Here is a 25,824-nt window from a genome sequence, read left to right as displayed (position 1 = left end):
GATGGGCTAAAGTCCATAGGGTCACAAAGAGTTGGACACCACACTAATGAAGCGACTTAGCACAGACATGTATGCACATATGCATTTAATATGGTGTATTTTCTACTCAGTGATTTAACTCAAAGTGAAAGTTTCATGAAAACTTGAAACTTTAGTTAAAATATTCTGTTATTTTACAAATAGGGAAAGAAGGCCAAAGAAGCAAGGTGACAGACAAACTGTGTGTTCCTAATTATGGTGGTGGTGCTGGTGAGATAGGCCAATACTTAACATATTTCTTTCTCACGTTCTAAACTAAAGAGAAATATGAAAAAATAAAAAGAATCAGATAGAAGCCAAAATATCATCTCTTTTACTGTTAAAGGATAACTTGAGAAATGAGCCTAATGGAAAGAAATGGGCTTGCTAAATGCATTCCAGAATTCATCATGATAATCTACCCTATCAGGGCAGTGCCAGAACATGGCAGACATTTCCAGTCACTTCTATTAACAGAGTCAGATGTTCCTCTTGAAAGAGAAGAATAGAATGCTTGTCATTTTTGTGCAAATAACATTGGAGAAAAAAAAGTAATATGGAGTTGGGTCACTTCCATTATCCATTGCTGCATAGATCTTCAATTAGGATGGGGTCATGGGGAAAGATTGTCTCAGACTCAGATGGCATACAGGATGGCTTCTTCCCTAACATGTCTGAATTCTAGCTGGGTTGGCTGAAGCAATAGGGACTGCTTGGCATTTTACTGTCTCCCCACACAATCTCTCTGAGTAGCTAGTTTTATTTTTTTCCCAGTGTGGAAATCTCAGTTTTGCCAGATTCCTTAGATGGTAGCTTACTTCCCTCCAATACACAAAAATAAAACTACTAGTCTTGCTTAGTGCCTGAAATTTGAAGTTCTATAATGATATTTTCACCATAGTTTTGATTAAAATCATCAAAGAACGACACAAGATTCAAGGAGAGGGAAAATAGACTGCCCCATCATGGAAGAGTGATATTAAGAACTGCAAAGCCAGGAGATATTTTTACACCAGTTTTCAAAAATAAGACCCGCTAGAGGATCCCAACATGCCAAGTTCATTCTTACTTAATTTCCCTCCTTGATATGGAATGAATAAAGTGTCAGTAAAAAACTATGGATGCTAAAATAATTGGGCTTAAACTAGTATGAGCTTAAGCTAATGTAAAACAGAAAATGCAAGAGAAAGAAGAGTTTTACCCTAACAATATTAAGCTAGAGTGCATAAAATTGTTAATTGCCTAATTACATTAAAGGAAGTAAATTTTTTGTTTAAAATACTGTTCACATGAGTTTCTTTAATATTTATTGTCTTCTAATGCCACACTCCATCCTATGCTCTGGGGAGAGAGCAAATCAAGTCATGATCTCACAGACCTTACAGTTTAATATATGTATGTGTGTGTGTGTGTGTGTGTAGAGGGAGTGGCTATGAGAAACAAATACATGTATAATATATAATAAAGAAACATGAAGCAAAGGAACATAAAGCCAGATGAGAGGAAGAGCATTTTCCTATCCTTTCTTCACATTCTTTGATCATAGCACAATCACTATAATGAACAAGTTACCCTTTTTCCCTTAGTGTTCCCCCAGCTGAAAGAGAACTCAAGGAAAGAGATTGTATTTTCTGTTCCAACTTTATAGTGCAGAGTCTGGATCTACTACTGGCTCAGTCCGTGGCTAATTTTCATAGCCTATCAATCTGCCTTCTCTTCCCTATTTTACTATAGGAAAGAATGCACAAATTATCTATCAACCGGCTTTAAATGTTGTTTCCTAAAAACTAGAACACTAAGCCTCTATTTTTAATAGCACACGTCTTTACATTGAACAACTGCCTGCTTCAAAATTGGGAAAGGAGTACAAGACTGTGCCACATTTTAGATTCTACATATAAGTGATATCATATGTTGTTTTTCTTCTGGTTTCTGACTTACTTCATTTAATATGATAGTCTCATTGAACCAGGGCCTCCTGGTGGTTCAGATGGTAAAGCATCTGCCTGCAGTGCGGGAGATCTGGGTTTGATTCCTGGGTTGGGAAGATCCCCTGGAGAAGGAAATGGCAACCCACTCCAGTACTCTTGCCTGGAAAACTCCACAGACTGAGGAGCCTGGTAGGCTACATACAGTCCATGGGGTCACAAAGAGTCAGACATGGCTGAGCGACTTCACTTTCACTTTCTGGTTGCATCCATGTTGCTGTGAATGGCATTATTTTATTTTTTATGGCTGAATAGTATCCCATTATATATATGTACCACATTTCTTTGCTCATTCATCTGTTGATGGATATTTGGTTGCTTCCATGTTTTGGCTATTGTGAATAGCATTGCTATGAACATAGGGATGCATGTATCTTTAACAGGCAGCCTTTAATTATTAATATGTTATCTCCTTTTTCCTCCCTTCCATTTTCTACTTTATTTCACCCCATAATTATATGAATCCAGTATGTAATGCTGAGCAAGTTTAATGGTTCTAGTGTAAGTTCCACTGAAGACAGAATTTCTCCCAAACAACAGGTGATTCTTAGAACATCAGCTGAGTGTCCTCCAATTTTAGTTAAATTCTGATAACTATGTACTTGGAGCTGGCTGAGATTTCACAGGTTAAGGGTTCAGTCCTATGAGTCTGTCTTCCCTTACTTGAGATGCCAGTCACAAACCCAGGTTGCCACCTGAGCTCTGACCAACCAACTACTGATTGGAGGTTACTATGGCCTCCTCTTTGGATATAATAAGTTTTAGTTGCTCAGTTGTGTTCAGTTCTCTGCATCCTCAAGGACTGTAGCATGTCAGGCTCCTATGTCCATGGGATTCTCCAGGCAAGAACAATGGCATGAGTAGCCATTCCCTTCTCCAGGGGATTTTCCTGACCCAGGGATTGGACCTGGATCTCTTGTTTTGCAGGCAGATTCTTTACCAACTGATTCCAGACTGATTGATAGCTGTACTGAACTACTGGTTATGAATCAGAAGTTCCCCAAATACCCTCCTCAAGTTTGACTAAATTGCTAGAGAGGTTCACAGAACTCTGATAAACAATTTACTTACTGGATTATTGATTTACTGTCAAGAATATAACTCAGGAACAGCGAGGTGGAAGAGATGCACAGGGCAAGGCATAGAAAAAGGGTGCAGAGCTTCCAAACCCTCTGCAGGCTCACCACTCTCCAGGCACTTCTTGTGTTCATCAACCCAAAAGCTCTCTAAACCCTATCTTTTGGGGGATTTATGGAGGCTTCCTTACACAAGCATGATTGGCTAAATCATTGACCATTCAACCTCCAGCCCTCTTCCCTCCCCAGAAATCATGGTGATTTCTAATCACATGCTCAGTTCCTCTGGTAACAAGCCCACATCCCCAGATGACAGAAGAGCATTCCAGCTGTCAATTCTTTAACATAACAAAAGACATCTTTAGCTTTCTCAACACTGAAGAAATGCCAAGTGTTTTAGGAGATCTGTGCCAGGGAAAGGGACAAAGATCAACTGTCCTTTGCTTATTGTAAATCAATATCATAAGGACTTAATAGCCACCATCTTTAATATATGCTTGATATGTACTAGACACTGCCTGTTGTGTTCTGACTTTCTTATATTTTTAAATTTCATTTAATAGTGACAGTAATCTATTAAAGTAGATTGTTAAACTGAGACTTAGAGAGTTCAAAGCCATGGCCAAAGTGAGAGTTTGTATGTGATCAAGCCAAGACTTTAAAACAAGCCTGGCTCATTCCATAATTTTATGCAGTTAATCAGTATGTTCTTATACTATACTTAATGATCTACTCTCAGTGGAATATTTTGTATCTTTTTAAAAGTCTAGACTGGTTGATTTTCATTACAAAATTTCCCCTGTTTTAGAGTAAATTATCTAATTATCTTTGGCTTGTAGTATTTATTTATGTAAGTCAGTTCTTAATCTTTGTTAGGTCGAAAACCCTGCTGAGTATATGGAAAGAAAATATGAAAAAAATAACAACAAACTATGGACAGATGGACATCAATACATACAATTCAGCTTCAGAAGTTTTACAGACATTCTGAATCCTGTCCAAAATAGCCTTTCAAGTAATATTTTCCAAAGTACAGGAGGCTATTATTTGCACACCCCAAATTAAATAGCATTGACTCATGTATTGTGTTGACCTGAAACAAATAGACTGACAGATATTTCTCTAGCAAAATAAGTTTATTCAAGATCATCAGAGAATTGCAATTCAGAGAATGCAGCCATGGCCAGCACCACACAAGTCCCTATACAGCAAGGGAGAAAGACTGCTCTTATAGAGACGAAAAGGAAGGATTTCAGTCAACAGAGTCCATGGCTTTCCACTCGCTGAGTCCTTGCCAGGAAAGATGAGTCTTTATCTTGTTAGGCTCTGGTGTCTTCTCAGAGTATGAGAGTGCTCCTTTCTGGTCTCCTAACTCTAATTGAGGTTTCCCTTTATTACCTCTTCACAGTTGTAACATAGGGCTACTTTACATTTTGTATCCATCATTAATGTCTTTATCACCTCAAAAATTTAGTTTTAACTAAGTGAAACTAGGTCACCAGCTCAAAGTGTTCAGCAGGAAATGCTCTCCAGCTATAATTGAATAATATTGCTTTTTGTTTATACTCTTATTTGAGGGGCACTTGAGAGCTTTGCAAATATTACCTCACTTACTAACAGTGTCCTATGTCAGTGATACAAAATTTTCTTATAAACAAATAATTTAAACTTAAAAAGTAGGTTAATTAAAAGAGGTAGTGTAAAGTATTGTCTAAAGATTATTAATCTGGTCAGTCAGTTCAGTCACTCTGTCATGTCCGACTCTTTGCAACCCCATGGACTGCAGCATGCCAGGCTTCCCTGTCTATCACCAACTCCTGGAGCTTACTCAAACTCATGTCCATCGAGTCAGTGATGCCACCCAACCATCTCATACTCTATTGTCCCCTTCTCCTTCTGCTGTTAATCTTGGGTTATTAAAATTTGAGAAATATTCTCTTAATGAATGTTAAGTGACCTTGCATAAAATATATAGACCACACTTTGGGTGATTTATTCTCTTTTTTTAATATTAATTATCATCTTGGAGAAGATTGTGTCTCTTAGTAATAGAAGATGGTTATTAGTTATATGGGGTTTCCCTGTTGACTCAGCAGTAAAGAATGCTTGCCAGTGCAGAAGATGCATGTTGGATCCCTGTGTTGGGAAGATTCCGATTCCAGAAAGAAGGAAATGGAAACCCACTCTAGTGTTCTTGCCTGGGAAATTCCATGAACAGAGGATTCTGGTGGGCTACAGTCTATGATGTCACAAAAGAGTAGGAAGCAACATAGTGACAGCAAAACAACAACTTATCTATATATTCCCGTGTTTTTGCCTTTAAAGAGAAGTATAATGTGAAGAAAGCAGTGAGTGTGAAGTATTCCACTGTAAGTTGTATCAATGACTCCTCAGTTGTTCCTATGCCATCTGTGACGTCCTTATGAAAGAATTTGAGACAGAGAAGGAAAGTTGGCTGGAAGTGATAATACTGGCGTATTTGTGGCCAACCCTTACAGACTGAAGGAAAATATATTATATTCAGCTTCCCATTCTTAACACATACCACAGTTTGCTAATACTTAGCCATTTTCAGTTTTTCTCTTTCAACTGTATTGTATATACACATATGTATACACACATAAATTGTATATTTAATGTGCAGTTTTATGTATATAACAGAATGTTTAAAAAATCTAGAAAGAAATATGTCATAAGATTCGAACAAAGTTTTAAGAGGGTTCTTACATTGCAGACATCAATTCTAGTTGAGATTATATTTCATGGAAGAGTTTGTTTCAGGAGGGAATTTGAGAAACGAGATCAATTTCTACAGGGGAAAGGTATGATGGAAGAACTGCAGTCTCAGGCCACCAAAGCAAAATCATTAAAGACATCAATAGAGGAAAAGTGAATGACATTCTTAGAAGCTCAAAATAAAATTTCATAACATCATTTTTTTCCCCAAAAGAATACCATGCAATGGGAAAGTAATCCATTTATCTTCATAATCATAGTTAAGGAGCTGTGAACATTTAATTCATATAAGAGGACACAAATGTAATATTCATGGATAATGTAAATAAATTTTTTAAAAATCTATGAAGCAAGAAGGGACAAGAAGAGAGGAAGTATAAGCATTAATTTCTTAATAGATGGTTAAAATATTTTTTTGAAAATGCAATTTTAAAGGAATAAATATTTAATTTAATTTCAAGCTTACTTAACATAGTGACTTCAGTTAATGACTTTTTGACCAAAGTTATCTATAAAAGTTGCAAGTTTTTAATGATTCCTTTTTTTAAAGAATGAATTTTTAGGATCCAAACACACTAAATAAATATATAATTTGAAAGGAAATTTTGACATTATAATTTTAAGCAGAGATAATCATAAAAACAAGTTTCTAGTTTTAAATCATGATATGGAACATTTGAATTTTACATTCTTTCTTCCTCACTCCCTTCATTTCTTTCTTTCTTTTCCCTGTCCTTCCTTTTCTCTTACTTCTTTATTTCCTTTTTCCCCTCTTCTGCCTCTCTTCTCCTCCCTTCTTCTTTCGTTCTATTTAAATTTCTGTGTGTGTGTGTGTGTGTGTGTGTGTGTGTGCATGTGTGTACGTGCACGTGCTCAGTCATATTCAACACTTTGTGACCCCATGGACTATAACACACCAGGCTTCTCTGTCCAAGGGATTTTCCAGGCAAGAACACTTGAGTGGGTTGCCATTTCCTTCTCCAGGAGATCTTCTCTGGGTGCCTTGCAAATTATAGTCTCTTTCTCTTAGAACTGCTTTCACATTAAACCATTATTCTGGTTATAGTAATTTCAATTATTCTAATCTGACATTAACCACCTTGGGTGAACTCACTATACTATCCTTAGAGTGCCTTAAAATCACTTTAAAGAGAGCAGTTTTCTATGCCCCCTGTCACTGTAATTGGGGCAGATGGCTGAAAAAGAAGGGTATCATCTTTCATAACGGGATTACTATCTTCCTTCCTTTTGGTCATCTTTCATAATAGTACTGATCTTTGCAAAACAGTCCCTTCTCCAGGACCTACTGTATAGCACAGGGAACTCTATGCAATATTTTGTAATAACCTATAATGGAAAAGAATCCAGAAAAGAATTTATAAAGCCCTTGTGTGTGTGTGCGTGTGAGTGTGAGTGTGTGTGTGTGTGTGTGTGTGTGTGTGTGTGTATCTCAGTCTTGTCTGACTCTTTGCTGCCCTATGGAATGTAGCCTGCCAGGCTCCTCTGGCCATATGATTCTCCAGGCAAGAATACTGGAGTGTGTTGCCATACCCTCCTCCAGGGGATCTTCCCAACCCGGAAATTAAACCCATGTCTCTTACATCTCCTACATTGGCAGACAGGTTTTTTACCACTAGCACCACCTGGGAAACCATATATATACATATATATATATACATATATATAAATATATATATACACATATATATATACACACACATATATATATATAATTGAATCACTCTATTATATGCCTGAAACTAAGACAACATTGTAAATCAACTACATTTCAATAAAAATTTTTGAAAGTTTAGAAATTCCAATCTATCATCGTTTTTGAAAAGCAAATATTGTGGTTGATAGGGCTCAGTAATTATAAATGCTAACACTAAGAGCAAAATGTGCATTGATACAGCTAAATATTTATAAAATAATTTTAAATTAGTGCAGTTTGTAATACTATTTTTATTTCCGGTGACTCCAATTTTATTTCCTTTTATATATGTTTCTTAAATGACAATGTAGGTAAATTTTAAGCCTCAATTTTTTCTGCATATAAATTAATGATAATAATAGTACCTATCATTCAATTATGAAAGCAGACTGTTTTAGGCTACTAGGGCTGCCATAATAGAATACTCTGGACTGAATGGCTTAAATGAGAGAAATATACATTTTCAAAGTTCCAGATGCTAGAAGTCCAAGATCAAGGTGCCAGAAAGGTTACTTTTTTCAGCGGTCTCCCTTTCTGGCTGCAGATGGCCTCCTTCTGGCTGTATTTTCACGTGTCCTTTCCTCTGTGTGTATGCACTCCTTTGTTTCTTCCCCTTCACATAAGGATACCAGTTCTACTGGATTAGGTCCCTATCTTATCACTTTAATTAACATTAAGACTCTTGAAAGTTCCTTGGACAACAAGGAGATCAAACAAACCAATCCTTAAAGAAATCAACCTGGAATATTCATAGGAAGGACTGATGATGAAGCTGAAGCTCCAATGATTTGACCATCTGATGCAAAGACCTGACTCATTGGAAAAGACCCTGATTCTGGGAAAGACTGAAGGCGAAAGAAAAAGAGAACAGCAGAAGATGAGATGGTAATATCACCAACTCAATGGACATGAATCTGAGCAAATTCTGGGAGATGGTGAAGGATAATGATTTCTGGCATGCTGCAGTCCATGGGGTTGCAAAGAGTCGAACCAGACTTAGCAACGATACAACAACAAAAACACCTCAAAACCCTATCTAAAATAAACTCATTCTGGGCTTTACAGTTTCAATATATAAACTGAGGAAGGGAAGGAGTACAATTTAATCCATAACAGAGACATGGTTGGCTATGGTTAAATTCCCTCAGATCCTTTTATCAATTCTAAATACCCATCTGAAAACTTCTCAGTACTTTTGCTTTGGCTTAATAATAAAATAAAGTGGCATCTATCACTCTCTCTTCAAGACTGGATCCGCTATACACAGTTGGTGCCTGAAAGTTTTTGCCATCCTCTTCCCTCCTATATAGGCTAATTGATTTAGTTTTAGATTGAAAATTTGCTTGATATCTTGACCTTTTCTGTCCTGCTTTCTGTTTATCAACACCACACCTCCCATCACTTAACTTGGAAGACTTCTTTCCTTAATAAATGGCATGCACAGAAATACGGGGTATGCTCATCTAAGAAAAAGATATTACAAGGGCTGAGAGAAGACCTTAGAAATAATTAGACTCTGCAGGGGGGAGGGGTAAATTAGGAGTTATAAATCAATGTCGATAATTTCGATTGCAGATTTGCAAAATCATAAATACTTCAATACAGTTTTTAAAAAAGTAATTAGTCTGGTATTTGCAGACATGATATTTCCATACCTGATAGTTACTGTTTCTATCACTATTGTTATTGTTTTTGTTATAGTTGCTATTGTTTTGTTAATTTTATTATAATTCAAGGTTCATATCATATGTCATATAATTTATTGTACTTCAATATATTATTACACTTCAGTATTTTCACCCCAAAATACTGATAAGGGTACTCAATTTAAAAATTTGTAAAAATTTAAATGAGAACATACAGTTTTTTTTTTTTTTTAATCACAGTGAGTCTCATAGGAATTATTAAATAAATACTGGTCTTATAGTGAGTATCTGTAGGATCCCCAATGAAGTTAGAGTGTTTGAAGTAATCATTCTCAAAACATACCAAATGAAGATTTTAACTTCCATGTTCATCTCAATAAAATGATTTTCTCTGTCATTGCTCTTCATAACTTTTCAAGAAAAATCTAAAAATGATATTTTTCAATTTGTTGTTTAATAGTGAACATTTAATTGGGACTTCCTCCATTGCAAATTTATTTCATTTACAACCGCTAAGAACTTCTTTAAGGTCAAATATCTTGCTTTGTTCCAATAGCCCATCAAAATAATCAATGAAACCTATACATTAGGTTAATAAGAGTTTTCTAGTCACCAAAAGAAATTCTTCACCATTTTAAAGCAGTTTTGTTTTTTATTTTGAAATTAAATTATGTCTTAAGGATTTAACAAAATAAATGTTTACATTTAGATTATTGTTTTCATTAAAGCATCAGCTTTAAAATATGTAATTATCTTTTCGATTTGGTTAAAGACTGAAGCTTACACTTAAAATGTCACAAGATTGCCTAGGTTGATAGTGAAGTCTTCAAAATGGATTGAACAAGGCAGAGATTGGGAAAAGGGAAAGAAGCAATTTACTGAAGCTAACAAAATTGACTTATTTCAATATGTTTATTTACTATGACAGCAGGGAATAAAAATAGAGGTAATGTACTTTCAAGGTGAATCCAAAAGAAAAGACCTTGACCTTTGGAAATGAAAGCTCCCTGAATAAGGCCAACTTTGATGCATTAGAAGAAATGTGCTATCAGGATTGCAATAAAAATGGTTCATTCAGAGATTAGGGGAAAATATTATTTCTAACAGGCATGAAAATAAGAATTTTCTGTTTTACAGGTCTTAAAATAAATCTTTGCAAAAAATAATAAAATGAGATGAAATGCAAAGTAGATTGTCTCTGTGTTTTGCCATTTTTCTCAATATACTTCATTGAGAAAAATACTAAATTTCCATGTCTTCAGCAAAATTGTTCCAAATTCAAAACTCTTCAAAGTTTTCTATGTCCTTAGTCCAGAAGGAAATGCCAAAATTATTCTTCAGCACCTCCATCTCAATCAAACCCTTGCATATTCATGATCAAAGGCTTTTACTATACACTTGCCAGTCCATTTGTGTGAATAAACTTTGTAGTCTTCATTAATACAAATATTAATATGTGCTGAGTGACCACAAATATTAACTAGCTAGATTTATAATATCATAGGGTTCTTCCATGAATGTGAGTGAAAAGTGGGAGGAAAGGTTTTGTTTTTTTCCGTTTGCTGTGCTTGACATATATCAGGCAATTATGATTGTCATACATTAGAACACAGTCAAAAACCAGACAGTTTATTAACAAATCCCTAGCTTGGTGAGAGATCTTAAATGCATGCTATAAGAGACTTGGAAAGCTTGTAATTGCACTAGAGAGAAAATAAGACACAAGGCTCAAAAGTCTACATTTTGACCAATTTGAACTACATAAAGTTTACTAAGAGACAAATCAGAAATTTGCTTTGTGTTTCTCTACAGAGCAGAACTAAGGTTAGGGAGAATATTAAACAGAAAGATGATTATTATATCATTGATTTATTTACCAAATAGTTTTTGAACACCTGCCATGTGTCAAACACTGATCTGGGAAGCAAAGATATAGCAAGCACAAACCAAACCAGCACACAAACAAATAAAGCAGGTAAGAGTCACTGCCCATGGGGAGTTTACATTCTGGTAAGGAAAAGTTGAATTAATTAGCATCATTATTAAAACTATTGAAGCAGAAGTGGATGATCATATTTAAGTATATTGAGGAAGGAACTTTATACTTGGGGTAAAAGTTGACTTTCAATGGTCTATCAAAGAGCCTGGGCATTTATGTAACTGTTTGAGCCACCAGAGAAGTCCATTTATATAACTAAATCATTTATTTCTGCTGAACTGAATTATTTCCTCTTGCTTCTTTTGTTTCCAAAACATATTTATATTCATTAATTATATTTAGATCAAAATTCCTCAGTAAACCAGAATGACACTTACCTAAATTATTTATTTATCATGACAAAGGCTAATATACTATTTTTTGGGGTGATACTGTTATCAATAATAATAATTATACTCTCATATATCATCTTGGAAATGACTTGTGGAAATAATTGAAAACCAGCATTCAGAACTGAGCTATTATAAGAAGGAATAAGTCTGTAAAAATAAAACTAATTTTATTTTTAAATATCTCTCTTCAGGAGATATTCATTACTGCTTAGTCATTTGTGCTAGAGTAAGGCAAAACTGCAATAGAAAAGGAAATAATAGAAATAATAACAGGAATAAATCTATAAGATGGATTGTACATATCTAGTAAGAAGACCCAAGCTTTCAGTTAGAAGTGCTTAAGAAAAAAATATGACATGTTATTGTAAAACTGTGAAGCTAGAAATTGTGTTGTACTTACAACACAGTAACTCCACCTGTAGGCTTTTAGATAAAGATAAGCTCTTTCACATGGACACTGGAAAAAAAATTGGCATAAATATTCAAAGCATTGATTTTAAAATATCAAATCAGTAGAAGCAACTCTGAGTTTTACTGACGAAAGAAGCCCACCTCCGCCCCCATCCCCCCTGCCCCGTAAAAGTTGTAGAAACAAATAACGGTTTGCGGAAAAATCAATCCTTATAACTACATACATCCATGTTGAATGTTGAAAATATATTTGATTAAAAAAGCAAATCACAGAAAATATATATATAATATGTTTTATGTAATATATACTCATAATGATACAAAATATATTAAAATTGAAGAAAAGAGGTAGGTATGACTGCTGAAGACGAAAAATTGTCTCTGTAAAACTAAAGGAACCACTCAATAGTGAAGTATTTACTATTATTATTATAGCTACATAGTAGTGTTTTTAAAAGTACATTTAAATGTGTAAATGTATACATCATATAAAATCCACTTATTAGGTGGTCCTAAGATGGCGGAAGAATAGGATGGGGAGACCACTTCCTCCTCCACAATTTCATCAAAAGAACATTTAAACGCTGAGTAAATTCCACAAAACAACTCCTGAATGCCAGCAGAGGACATTAGGCAACCATAAAAGCAGCCCATTGTCTTCAAAAGAAGGTAGAAAAAATATAAAAGACCAAAAAGAAAAAAAAGAGACAAAAGAGGTAGGGATAGGGCTCTGTCCTGGGAAGGGAGTCTTAAAAAGAGAGGTTTTCAAACACCAGGAAACACTCTCACTGCCAAGTCTGTGGCGAAGCACAGAGGGCAACATAACAGGGAGGAAAAATAAACAAATAATTAAAACCCACAGATTACGAGCCCAATGGTAACTCTCCCAGCGGAGAAGCAGCTCAGACACCTGAAGCCACCACTAGCCAGCGGGGGCTGGGCAGGGAGGCACGGGCTGCATCACTTAGAGTAAGGATCTGGCCTGAATGCCCTGAGAAAAATCTGAGCGAACTAACTTGGGCTAGCAAAACAGACTGTGGGATAACTACCACGGGAAAACCCAGCCCTAACCTAAGACACCGCCAGGCCCGTGCACAGAACAAAGGACTGAACAGAGATAGCCAACTGCAGACCATCCCCCTCCAGTGACAGGCAGCCAGAGCCGGAAGGGGGCAATCGCAACCCCAGAGAGACATTATCTACAAAACTGTAAGCAGGCTTCTTTGCTAACTAAGACTTCTTGGGGTTCTGGACGGTCAACATCTGCCTGAGAAGGTGCGCCAGTTGTACACCCAGAAAACTGAGTGGCCAGGACGGGGGAGGTGATAAGTCTCAGCGATCGCGCTTACCAAACACCCCATCATCTGAGCTGCTCGGACCTGGGAAGGGCACAAAACACAGGCCCAAACAAGTGTGTGCCTCTGAGGACTACCCGAGCGCCTGAACCTGAGCAGCTTAGACCTGGGAGGTGCGTGCAGCCCAGGGCCGGCCTCGGACAGTTCCCAGTGGAGCAACCTAGAGCCTGAATAGTGTGGGCAGGGAGGATACATGCACCGTGAGCAGGGGCAGGCCCAGTGTGGCTGAGGCACCGTGAGCACACACCAGTGTTATCTGTTTGCAGCGTCCCTCCCTCCCCATAGTACGACTGAACAAGTGAGCCTAAAAAAAGTGTCCACCATCGCTCCCTTTGTGTCAGGGCGGAAATCAGACACTGAAGAGATCAGCAAACAGAAGAAGCTAAAACAGAGGGAACTGCCTTGGAAGTGACAAGTGCAATAGATTAAAAGCCTGTCATTAGTACTGACTACATAGGAAGGGGCCTGTAGATCTAGAGAAATATAAGCCGGAACAAGGAACTATCTGAAAATGAACTGACTCCACAATACCCACAACAACACCAATGAAAATCCTAGATATATTTTTACTAGTTTTACGATCATTCTTTTTTTTTTTTTAATTTTAAGTCCTCTATAGCTCTATTAATTTTCACTTTTATAACCTACTATTACTTTGCCAAAAAAGACCCTATTTTTTAAAAACAAACTTCATATATATATGTATTTTATAATTTTTGTGACTTTTTTTTTCTCTTTTTCCTTCTTTTCTTTAATATTGCATTTTTTGAAATTCCAAACTCTACTCTAAATTTTTAATCTTTGCTTTTTGGTATTTGTTATCAATTTTGTGCCTTTAAGAACCCAATCTTCAGTACCCATTTTACTTGGGAGCGAGATTACTGGCTTGACTACTCTCTCCTCCTTTGAACTCTCCTTTTTCTCCACCAGGTCGCCTATGTCTCCTCCCTACCCCATCTCTTCTCTACCCAACTCTGTGAATTTCTGTATTCTAGACGGTGGAGAACACTTAGGGAACTGATTACTGACTGGATCTGCCTCTCCTTTTGATTCCCCCCTTTTATCCTCCTGGCCACCTCTGTCTCCTTCCTCCCTCTTCTCTTCTCTGTATAACTCTATGAACATCTCTGAGCGGTCCAGATGTGGAGTGCACATAAGGAAGTGATTACTGGCTAGCTTGCTCTCTCCTCTATTGATTCCACCTCATCTCATTCGGGTCACCTCTAATTCCCTCCTCCCTCTTCTCTTCTCCATGTAACTCTGAACCTCTCTGGGTGTCTCTCACTGTGGAGAAACTTTTCATCTTTAACCTAGATGTTTTATCAATGATGCTGTATAGAAGGAGAAGTCTTGAGACTACTGTAAAAATAAGACTGAAAACAAGAAGCAGGAGGCTTAGGTCCAAACCCTGAGAGCACCAGAGAACTCCTGACTCCAGGGAACATTAATTGACAGGAGCTCATCAAACGCCTCCATACCTACACTGAAACCAAGCACCACCCAAGGGCCAACAAGTTCCAGAACAAGACATACCACACAAATTCTCCAGCAACACAGGAACACAGACCTGAACTCCAATATACAGGCTGCCCAAAGTTATTCCAAAATCACTGACATCTCATAACTCATTACTGGACTCTTCATTGCACTCCAGAGAGAAGAAATCCAGCTCCACCCACCAGAACACAGACACAAGCTTCCCTAACCAAGAAACCTTGTTATCCCATAGGGATAACAGCTGATATTTCAATAGAAACTCTTCAAGCCAGGAGGGAATGGCAAGATATACTTAAAGTGATGAAAGAAAATAACTTACAGCCCAGATTACTGTACCCAGCAAGAATCATATTCAAATATGAAGGAGAAATAAACAGCTTTACAGACAAGCAAAAGCTGAGAGAATTCAGCACCACCAAACCAGCTCTCCAACAAATGCTAAAGGATCTTTTCTAGGCAGGAAACACAAAAAAATGTGTATAAACTAGAACCCAAAACAATAAAGTAAATGGCAATGGGATCAGACTTATAAATAATTACCGTAAATGCAAATGGGTTGAATGTCCCAACCAAAAGACAAAGACTGGCTGAATGGATACAAAAACCAGACCCCTATATATGTTGTCTACAAGAGACCCACCTCAAAACAGGGGACACATACAGACTGAAAGTGAAGGGCTGGAAAAGATATTCCACGCAAACAGAGACCAAAAGAAAGCAGGAGTAGCAATACTCATATCCGATAAAATAGGCTTTAAAACAAAGGCTGTGAAAAGAGACAAAGAAGGACACTACATAATGATTAAAGGATCAATTCAAGAAGAATATATAACAATTATAAATATATATGCACCCAACATAGAAACACTGCAATATGTAACACAAATGTTAAAAAGTATAAAAGGGGAAATTAACAATAACACAATAATAGTGGGAGACTTTAATACCCCACTCACACCTATGGATAGATCAGCTAAACAGAAAATTAACAAGGAAACACAAACAACTTTAAATGATACAATAGACCAGTCAGACCTAATTGATATCTATAAGACATTTCACCCCAAAACAATGAATTTCACCTTTTTCTCAAGTGCTCACAGAACCTTCTCCAGGATAGATCACATTCTGGACCATAAATCTAGCCTTGGTAAATTAAAAAAAAAAAATTCAAATCATTCCAAGCATCTTTTCTGACCACAATGCATTAAGATTAGATCTCAATTACAGGAGAAATACTATTAAAAATTCCAGCATATGGAGGCTGAACAACACGCTGCTGAATAACCAACAAATCACAGAAGAAATCAAAAAAGAAATCAAACTATGCACAGAAATGAGTGAAAATGAAAATACAAAAAATGAAAACGTTGTGGGACACTGTAAAAGCAGTGCTAAGGGGAAAGTTCATAGCAATACAGGCATACACGAAGAAACAGGAAAAAAGTAAAATAAATAACCTAACTCTACACCTAAAGCAAATAGAAAAGGAAGAAATGAAGAACCCCAGGGTTAGTAGAAGGAAAGAAATTTTTAAAATTAGGGCAGAAATAAATGCAAAAGAAACAAAAGTGACCATAGTAAAAATCAACAAAGCCAAAAGCTGGTTCTTTGAAAGGATAAATAAAATTGACAAACCATTAGCCAGACTCATCAAGAAACAAAGGGAGAAAAATCAAATCAATGAAATTAGAAATGAAAATGGAGAGATCACAACAGACAACACAGAAATACAAAGGATCTTAAGAGACTACTATCAGAAATAATATGCCAGTAAAATGGACAACTTGGAAGAAATGGACAAATTCTTAGAAAAGTACAACTTTCCAAAACTAAACTAGGAAGAAATAGAAAATCTTAACAGACCCATCACAAGCATGGAAATTGAAACTGTAATCAGAAATCTTCCAGCAAACAAAAGCCCAGGTCCAGGCAGCTTCACAGCTGAATTCTACCAAAAATTTAGAGAAGCGCTAACACCTATCCTATTCAAACTCTTCCAGAAAATTGCAGAGGAAGGTAAACTTCCAAACTCATTCTATGAGGCCACCATCACCCTAATACCAAAGCTTGACAAAGGTGCCACAGAAAAAGAAAATTACAGGCCAATATCACTGATAAACATAGATGCAAAAATCCTTAACAAAATTCTAGCAATCAGAATCCAACAACACATTAAAAAGATCATACACCATGACCAAGTGGGCTTTATCCCAGGAATCCACGGATTCTTCAATATCCACAAATCAATCAATGTAATACACCACATTAACAAACTGAAAAATAAAAGCCATATGATTATCTCAATAGATGCAGAGAAAGCCTTTGACAAAATTCAACATCCATTTATGATAAAAACTCTCCAGAAAGCAGAAATAGAAGGAACATACGTCAACATAATAAAAGCTATATATGACAAACCCACAGCAAACATCCTCAGTGGAGAAAAAATTGAAAGCATTTCCCTAAAGTCAGGAACAAGACAAGGGTGCCCACTTTCTCTGCTAATATTCAAAATAGTTCTCGAGGTTTTAGCCACAGCAATCAGAGCAGAAAAAGAAATAAAAGGAATCCAAATCAGAAAAGAAGTAAAACTCTCACTGTTTGCAGATGACATGATCCTCTACATAGAAAACCCTAACAACTCTAGCAGAAAATTACTAGAGCTAATCAACGAATATAGTAAAGTTTCAGGATATAAAATCAACACACAGAAATTCCTTGCATTCCTATACACTAATTATGAGAAAATAGAAAGAGAAACTAAGGAAACAATTCCATTCACCATTGCAACGAAAATAATAAAATAGGAATATATCTACCAAAAGAAATGAAAGACCTATATATAGAAAACTATAAAACACTGGTGAAAGAAATCAAAGAGGACACTAATAGATGGAGAAATATACCATGTTCATGGATCAAAAGAATCAATATAGTGAAAATTAGTATGCTAGCGAAAGCAATCTATCGATTCAATGCAATCCCTATCAAGGTACCAACGGTATTTTTCACAGATCTAGAACAAATAATTCCACAATTTTTATGGAAATACAAAAAACCTCGAATAGCCAAAGCAATCCTGAGAAAGAAGAATGGAACTGGAATAATCAACCTGCCTGACTTCAGGCTCTACTACAAAGCCACAGTCATCAAGACAGTATGGTACTGGCACAAAGACAGAAATATAGATCAATGGAACAAAGTAGAAAGTCCAGAGATAAATCCACACACCTATGGACACCTTATCTTCGACAAAGGAGGCAAGAATATACAATGAATTAAAGACAATCTCTTTAACAAGTGGTGCTGGAAAAGTGATCAACCGCTTGTAAAAGAATGAAACTAGAACACTTTCTAACACCGCACACAAAAATAAACTCAAAATGGATTAAAGATCTAAATGTAAGACCAGAAACTATAAAACTCTTAGAGCAGAACACAGGCAAAACGCTCTCTGACATACATCACAGCAGGATCCTCTATGACCCACCTTCCAGAATACTGGAAATAAAAGCAAAAATAAACAAATGGGACCTAATTAAACTTAAAAGCTTCTGCACAAAAAAGGAAACTATAAGCAAGGTGAAAAGACAGCCTTCAGAATGGAAGAAAATAATAGCAAATGAAGCAACTGATAAACAACTAATCTCAAAAATATACAAGCAACTCCTGCAGCTCAATTCCAGAAAAATAAACGACCCAATCAAAAAGTGGGCCAAAGAACTAAACAGACATTTCTCCAAAGAAGACATACAGATGGCTAACAAACACATGAAAAGATGCTCAACATCACTCATTATCAGAGAAATGCAAATCAAAACTGCAATGAGGTACCATTTCACGCCAGTCAGAATGGCTGCGATCCAAATGTCTACAAGCAATAAATGCTGGAGAGGGTGTGGAGAAAACGGAACCCTCTTCCATTGTTGGTGGGAATGCAAACTAGTACAGCCACTATGGAGAACAGTGTGGAGATTCCTTTAAAATCTGGAAATAGAACTGCCTTATGACCCAGCAATCCCACTGCTGAGCATACGCACCAAGGAAACCAGAATTGAAAGAGACGTGTACCCCAGTGTTCATCACAGCACTGTTTATAATAGCCAGGACATGGAAGCAACCTAGATGTCCATCAGCAGATGAATGGATAAGAAAGCTGTGATACATATACATGATGGATTATTACTCATCCATTAAAAAGAATACATTTGAATCAGTTCTAATGAGGAGGATGAAACTGGAGCCTATTATACAGAGTGAAGTAAGCCAGAAAGAAAAACACCAATACAGTATACTAAAGCATATATATGGAATTTAGAAAGATGGTAACGATAACCCTGTATGTGAGACAGCAAAAGAGATACAGATGTATAGCACAGTCTTTTGTACTCTGTGGGAGAGGGAGAGGGTGGGATGATTTGGGAGAATGGCATTGAAAGATGTATTATATTATGTATGAAACGAATTGCCAGTCTAGGTTGGATGCATGGTACAGGATTCTCAGGGATGGTGCACTGGGACAACCTGGAGGGGTGGTACAGGGAGCGGGGAGGGAGAGGGGTTCAGGATGGGGAACACGTGTATACCTGTGGCGGATTCATGTTGATGTATGGCAGAACGAATACAGTATTTTGAAGTAATTAACCTCCAATTAAAATAAATAAATTGATATTTAAAATAAAAATGCACTTATTAATACACATTTATTCTTATATGTTGGAGAAGGCAATGGTAACCCACTCCAGTGTTCTTTCCTGGAGAATCCCAGTGACAGGGGAGCCTGGTGGACTGCCATCTATGGGGTCACACAGCGTCGGACAGAACTGAAGCAACTTAGCAGCAGCAGCAGCATACTTATATATATTTTTATTGCTAAGTAGTGTCCAATTCTTTTGTGACCCCATGGACTGTAACCCTCAAGTTTCCTCTCTCCATCAGATTTTACAGGCAAGAATACTTGAATGGTTAGCCATTTCCTTCTTCCCCACCCAGGGCTTGAATCCACATCTCTGACATTGACAGGTAGATTCTTTACAACTAACCTACCAGGGAAGACCTTATAATGTATATTTAGAATAATACATAACATTCAAAGTCCTTATTATATTTTTCATTTTTATTTTATATGTTATTATTTTAATTTGCATGCAATGTTAAATAACAGATCTAATCAATATTTGTGTTTGAAAGTGATGTCTGACATGTGTAATTTAAATAATTTCATCATTGTTTCTTTTGCATACAAAGTTTGAGATCTTGTGAAGAATGTATTCATCATACTTGTAAATTAGAAGAATCATTTTGGAAGGCACTTGATTGGAAAATTGGAGGCAGATAAAAGGAAATATAAGACAATCTGTAAGAAGCCTACTTTCATTTTTATTAAAGAGATGGTAAATTTCTAGACTAGTTCTGTGACAAGGAAATGAAGAGGAAGTGTGTCTATCTTCAACCAGCAAAGTTTACTGAATAATCAATTGGACAAGGGGATTATTATTATTATTGGTGGATGGGGCTTCCCTGGTGGCTCAGTAGGTAAAGCCTGCAATGCAGGAGCCTCCATGTGACCCCTGGGTTGGAAAGATCCTCTGGAGGAGGGCATGGCAACCCACTCCAGCATTCTTGCCTGGAGAATACCCATGGACAGAGGTGCCTGGTGGGCTACAGCCCATGGGGTTACAAAGAGTTGGACATGACTGAGTGGCTAAGAACAGAACAGTACGTGGGAAAGAGGAACTTAGGAAGTTTAATGCTTTTCTAGATTATATCACCAATTATGTCGCTAGATATCAAGCAGAGAATACTAAATGGGAAAAGTCCTAGAGAGAGATAATAAAGATTCTCTAGGATTGGTTCAGTGTGAAGTGTTTGGGGTAGATTTAGACATACATGGTCAGTAGGAAGTTGGATGCATGAGTCTGGAATTTTGGCAACAAATATGATCTAGATTTCACAATTGATGACTGAAGTTTTTCTGGAAAGACAATGTAAAATTAGAAGAGAAAAATATGGAAGGCTTAACACTTTGGGCACTATACCATCAGAAGAAGGAGCTGGAAGAAAAGGAAACTACAAGAGATGAAGAGAAGATTGCCTGCCACACTGTGAGCCAAAAGGAGAAGGAACAGGAAGAAATATTATCCAAAGAAAGCATATGATATAGGGAGTTTAGAAAAACAGATTCTGGGACTGAGTTATGAAAGAAAGATGAAGAGCAGTGAGACCTTCAAATGGGATAGAATTAAGAGACTGTACATATTTATAAGAAAAAATATATATAAATAAATATTTATAAATGTTATTATATTATATTATATTATATATTATATTTAAATATAAATATTTAAAATAGTCTAAATATCCAAGAATGTGGGACTATATATATATATATCAGCTTAGAGTTATAGATCATTAGAAATTAAGTTATCAAATATAAAAACAGTATTTGTGATATATATAAGATTAAATGATAAAGTGATCTTTAAAACATTACATGAAATGCAATCCAATTCCTGTAATATAGAGCTGCAACAGAATATAATACAAGGTTAAGAAAATCAATTTCTTGTTATGGAATAAAAATTTTACATTAGTGCTTTTCCAGATTTATTCTATGGGTATATTTATTTGTATAATCAGAAAAAAGTAAATTTATTTATATAATATCATTTCACATTTCCATATTCCTCAAAATGCTACATTCTCAAGTTATCATCTTGCTTTATATTAATAATAATTATCTTTTTTGCAAGATTTTGGAGTTTTTCTATTTTTATCTTTTTCAGTTCCTGTCCTATTCTCTTTTGAATATAATTCATGCAGGTCATCACATTCACTGAAGCATTATTTTTTCTGAAGTGCATCAATGATCTTCCTGTTACTAAAAGCTCAGCTTCTCCTTGAATCAAATCTAGTAGACAGAGTTTTGGGTCAGGTCAGAAAGAACAGATTTATTACTATGCCAGCACTGAAGAATTTATGCTTTTGAACCGTGGTGTTGGAGAAGACCCTTGAGAGTCCATTGGACAGCAAGGAGATCAAACTAGTTAATCCTAAAAGAAATCAATCCTGAATATTTATTGGAAGGAATAATGCTGAAGTTGAAGCTCAAATACTTGGCCACCTGATGCGAAGAGCCAACTGATTGGTAAAGACCCTAATGCCAGGAAAGATTGAGGCAGGAGAAGGCAACAACAGAGGACAAAATGGTTGGATGGCATCACTGACTCAATGGACATGAGTTTGAGCAAGCACTGGGAGATGGTGAAGGACAGGGAAGCATGGCATGCTGCAGTCCCTGCTGCGTGTCCAAGAGTAAGACATGACTGAGCAACTAAACAACAAGGAAAACAGGGAAACACCAAGCTTCTGCTCTCAAAAACCAAGTGTCCCAACCCCAGAGGATTTGATGAAGGGTATTTAGTGGTTCAAAGATATGGTATCTGACAAGATTTTGGTGCCAGCAGAACTTTCACTCCCTTAATCTCATCTTCTCCCAAAGAAAGGCAAGGCCAAAGAATGCTCAAACTACCACACAATTGCACCCATCTCACACACTAGTAAAGTAATGTTTAAAATTCTCCAAGCCAGGCTTCAGCAATACGTGAACGGTGAACTTCCAGATGTTCAATCTGGTTTTAGAAAAGGCAGAGGAACCAGAGATCAAATTGCCAACATCGGCTGGATCATTAAGAAAGCAAGAGAATTCCAGCAAAACATCTACTTCTGCTTTATTTACTATGCCAAAGCACACACAATAAACTGTGGAAAATTCTGAAGGAGATGGGAGTACTAGACCACCTGACCTGCCTCTTGAGGAACCTGTAAGCATGTCAGGAAGCAACAGTTAGAAATGGACATGGAACAACAGACTGGTTCCAAATAGGAAAAGGAGTACGTCAAGGCTGTATATTGTCACCCTGCTTATTTCACTTACATGCAGCGTACATCATGAAAAATGCTGGGCTGGAGGAAGCACAAGCTGGAATCAAGATTGCTGAAAGAAATATCAATAATCTCAGATATGCAGATGACACCATCCTTATGGCAGAAAGTGAAGAAGAACTAAAGAGCCTCTTGATAAAAGTGAAAGAGGAGAGTGAAAAAGTTGGCTTTAAGCTCAACATTCAGAAAACAAAGATCATGGCATCTGGTCCCATCACTTCATGGCAAATACATGGGAAACAGTGGCTAACTTTATTTTCCTGTGGTCCCAAATCACTGCAGATGGTGACTGCAGCCATGAAATTAAAAGACGCTTACTCCTTGGAAGGAAAGTTATGACCAACCTAGACAGCATATTAAAAAGCAGAGACATTACTTTGCCAACAAAGGTCCGTCTTGTCAAGGCTACGGTTTTTCCAGGAGTCATATATGGATGTGAGAGTTGGACTATAAAGAAAGCTGAGTGCCTAAGAATTGATGCTTTTGAACTGTGGTGTTGGAGAAGACTGTTTAGAATCCCTTGGACTGCAAAGAGATCCAACCAGTCCATCCTAAAGGAGATCAGTCCTGGTTGTTCATTGGTAGGACTGATGTTGAAGCTGAAAATCCAATACTTTGGCCACCTGATGCAAAGAGCTGACTCATTTGAAAAGACCCTGATGCTGGTAAAGATTGAGGGCAAGAGGAGAAGGGGATGACAGAGAATGAGATGGTTGTATGGCATCATCAACTCAATGGACATGGGTTTGGGTGGACTCCGGGAGTTGATGATGGACCAGGTGGCCTGGCCTACTAGGGTTCATGGGGTCACAAAGAGTCGGACACTCCTGAGCGACTGAACTGAAGTGAATCTCATCTCCATGGTCCTCTCATTTTGATGAACTTCTCTGGTTCCTTTTCTCTTGCCTTAGGTGGTTTCTGGGCTGCTCCTTCTTTGTGTGGCTGTGTGCTCCTGTGCTCAGTCCCGTTTGACTCTCTGCGATCCCATGGACTGTAGCCTGCCAGGCTCCTCTGTCCATGGAATTTTCCAGGCAAGAATATTGGAAAGGGTTGCCATTTCCTTCTCTGGGTATCTTCCTGATGCAGGGATTAAACTCATGTCTCCCACATCTGCATTGCAAGTGAATTCTTTATCACTGAGCCAGCAGGGAAGCCCTCTCTTGATTAGCAACTGCTTGAATTGCCCCCTGGAACTATTGAAGGTCCTGGAAGGCTAGAGTCTTGCCTATAAAAAAGTGACCCAGAGAGATGTTATGGGAAGGGAGGTGGGAGGGGGGTTCATGTTTGGGAACGCATGTAAGAATTAAAGATTTTAAAATTAAAAACTAAAAAAAAAAAAAAAAGTGTGGTACAAAAATACACAGTTCCCAGAAGCCTCACAGGGCCTTGCTCAAGGTGTAGTAGTGGCCAAGCTATAGATTATCACAGTGGTCCAAGAAAACACCTGCCAATACATTTAGCTTGAGTGGTGGCAGCATATGTATTTTTGAATTAGGTTAGATGTGCCATTTGAAAAGACCCTGATGCTGGGAATGATTGAAGGCAGGAGAAGAAGGGGACAACAGAGGATGAGATGGTTGGATGGCATCACTGACTGAGTGGACATGAGTTTGAGTAAGCTCAGGGAGTTGGTGATGGACAAGAAGCCTGGTGTACTGCAGTCCATGGAGTTGCAAAGAGTCGGACACAACTGTACGACTGAACTGAACTGAACCGAACTAGATGTGTCAAGTGAGGAAAAGGGTCAAGCATGGCTCCTGGGACACTGGAGTAACTGGGTGAATTATGAATTTAAATTGCACACAGTGAAGAAAGGAAGTTTCAGTGGGGATGGGGTGTTTTAGAAGCATTTTGAACATGCTAGCTTTGACATTACAATGAGGTTTCTGAAAGCAGATTTTGTGTAGCCAATTAGTTCTATGAGTTTTAAGGTATCCTGAGAGGAGAGAAGACATTAAACTGGGTAAATTACCCTAAAGACATACTATGAATAGAACAGAAAATTGTCCTTCAAGAAACTAATATTTGGTGTTCAGTTCCATGAGAAGGAAGCAGAAGAGAAGATTGAGCTTGAAATGGAAGGACAAACTAGTAAAATGAGAAAATAAATCATGAGAAAATATAATTTTGCAAAAGCCAAGAAAAGGAATTCATTAAAGTCTGTGGGTTGTATGTATTGTGCTTAACTTTAAAAAAAAATGTGTATATAGCATAACATAATTTGAATCAGAAGAGAGGAAATTGTTAAAGGAAAAATTAATTTTGCCATTGATTTGAATAAAAATAGGCTAACAATCAGAAAACAGGAATTTCCATCAGAATTCTAGACTTCTGCTGAGAAAGTTTCTTCACGTTATTGCTTCTTAGGCTCCTTATTATATCACTCGTGTCCTCACTATTAGAAGGACTCTTTCGGTCATAATCTTAAAACATGATTCATCTTTTCACAAACTACAGAATTTAGGAAGTATAGTATGACATAGAATTTTGCAGTATATATATATATATATATATATATATATATATATACATATATATATACATATACTTCTCAAAACAGAAGGATTTTTTATTATCAATCCATTATACAAATGGAGAAATGGTAGTCTTGTAAATTAAAATGACATGCATATATTTCCACTGTACAAAAAGTTGGAGTTTGAGTAAAACTTTGTCTGATTGATTTCTGATCCTATGCTGTAGACCATTTTGAGGTGTTTTTTAGTTTTCAAGTCATTATCACCCTCAAAGATATATTTCCAAATCTATGTCTTTATATTGGTCAAGTTTTAGGTCAAAACTTGTTAAATTCTAAGTTTGTTATATTAGGCAAAGTATTCCATCTCTTTTCTTCATTAACTCTGTAAATTTGAAAAAGAGCTCATCATTAGTTTGCATAATTATAAACTAGCACATCAATATTCAGCTATTTGCTGAATAAGCTACCTAAACTATGCAACCCGAAGACTACTTTTTCTAATTTATATGTTAAAAATATGACATAATTTTATTCCAGATCCTTATCTTGCATATATTATATCTCATCCACTTTATACACACTTCTCAAAAGTTAGATAAAATAATTATTCAATTGTCTTTACAGTA

Source organism: Ovis aries, chromosome 6, assembly GCF_016772045.2.
Source record: "Ovis aries strain OAR_USU_Benz2616 breed Rambouillet chromosome 6, ARS-UI_Ramb_v3.0, whole genome shotgun sequence".
NCBI classification, from domain to species: domain Eukaryota; kingdom Metazoa; phylum Chordata; class Mammalia; order Artiodactyla; family Bovidae; genus Ovis; species Ovis aries.
Note: the sequence above shows the minus strand (reverse complement) of the source record.